Here is a 1,973-nt window from a genome sequence, read left to right as displayed (position 1 = left end):
GTTATACATTCTCCCTTCTTTCATCTTTGAGTGTTCGAAAAACTTTCTCTTTCCTCGTCTTCAAGAGGATAAATGAAAGAGAGTCTGATATGCACGACTTCTATCCTACGTTTGCCCCACAGATTTGTTTTCTGAAGAATCCGACGTCTTCGTAAAATAAGTATCTTTCAAAATAACATTTCAAATTCATTTTTACAAATTCAATTCTCAACGTAGCGTGAAAGGGAAAGTCAACCAAACGTGTGTGTTTTTACTGGCTTAGACAAAGTTTATATAACAAAACGTTTCAAACTCTGACAACTTCTAAATATATATACGTAAGCAACTCAAAACGATATCGTTAAAAGCCAAGACAACTATCAGGTAGAATCCTAATATAGATGACGTTAATCAAAGAGGGAAAGTGTTACTCACATGGTTAGTGAATGGAGTATGCTGTCACAGTAAGAATACAAGAAAAGACATGAAAACCTAAGGAGAATAAGCCACTGGAAACTACATAGAAAGCTAGGATTTGGCGATACTAAGTGGTATGAATATGAACTTAGTAAAATGTTAGAAAGTAAGAAATATAAGACGTTGTGGGATTTTAACATTCACACTGATAGAGTAATAGAAGCTAGAAGGCTTCATGTAGTAGTGGTAGACAAAGAGTGTAGAAAGTGCCAGGTAATTGGATTAATTGTCCCAAATGATGGATAATCAATACGAGAGGCACAGAGAAAATAGCAAATTACCATAACGAAGTCATTGAGTGACAGAGGCTGTGGAAAATATGTATCTCTATAGTTATATGAACATTAAGAAGTACTAAGGACGCATATAGAGTGAGTGAGAGAGAGGCCAACAGAAAAAGAGAGAGCGAGAGAGAAAGAGACAGACTGAGACAGAGATAGGGAGAAAGCAAGACAGACATAGACTAACAAGATACAGATAAAATGATAGTCAGTGAGAGTAGGGTGCTGTAACACCATTGTGTCTGATTCGCATTTTGGCTGAGTGCCTGGGGCATCATACATGTAACTTCCTTAAGGTCACAAGGGAAACGCGGTGCAAAAACTGAACAATCGACCTTATGATCGTATATCTAGTACTGGAAACGTTAGGCGAGGTAAAATGCCTTTTAAATATGTTTGTTCGTATGTATGTGTGCGTGTTTGTATGTACACACACATGCATACGCACAAACGCGCGTGCATACACACACACCTAGGTATACACACATACACACACACCTATATAAGTAAATATATAGGTATAGATATGTATATCACGGGCTTCTTTCAGGTTCCTTCTACCAAATCCACCAACAATTCTTTGATCGGTCGGAGGATATAGTAGACAACATTCGTCCAATATGCCATGCAGCGGGATTGAACCCTGAACCATATGGTTGGGTATCGAGTTATTTATCACACAGCTACATCTAAACATACACACACATAATTATATGTATTTACACACACACATACACACACACATGTATATATAAACTTACAAATCACTGCCTTTAATTGCAAACGTTTATGCGCTATTTCCAATATTTAAGACGACGGTTGCATTTCCTTTTCGTATCCAAGGCTTGTTAAAATAAATTACGCTTTTATATCCTGCAGTCTATTACAATTAATATCATCTTCGCCCAAAGTTTGACACGTGTTGCCTATCATAAAAACCATTAAGCATAACTACTTTTTTTCTGTTGTTTTCTGACTGCCTTGAATTATTTGATAAAATGAGGAGCCAAAAAAAAAAAAACACAATTATGTTTTTGAATTGTAAATCTTATGGATGAGTAAACCATAAATACGTATAAATACAAACTATTAGCCGCTTACTACTGACATCCAATCAATAAAAGTACGCATGACATTTGTGGTAAATTGTAAAAAAATATGTTATTTAAAAAAAAAATACAGTCGTTATGTGTTTTCTTATACATTAATTTTATTGAATATTTTTGTTTGCTTTCT

This window comes from Octopus bimaculoides, chromosome 12 (assembly GCF_046866305.1).
Source record: "Octopus bimaculoides isolate indiv1 chromosome 12, ASM4686630v1, whole genome shotgun sequence".
NCBI lineage: Eukaryota > Metazoa > Mollusca > Cephalopoda > Octopoda > Octopodidae > Octopus > Octopus bimaculoides.
The sequence above is the reverse complement of the archived record's forward strand: the minus strand, read 5'-3'. Positions refer to the sequence as shown.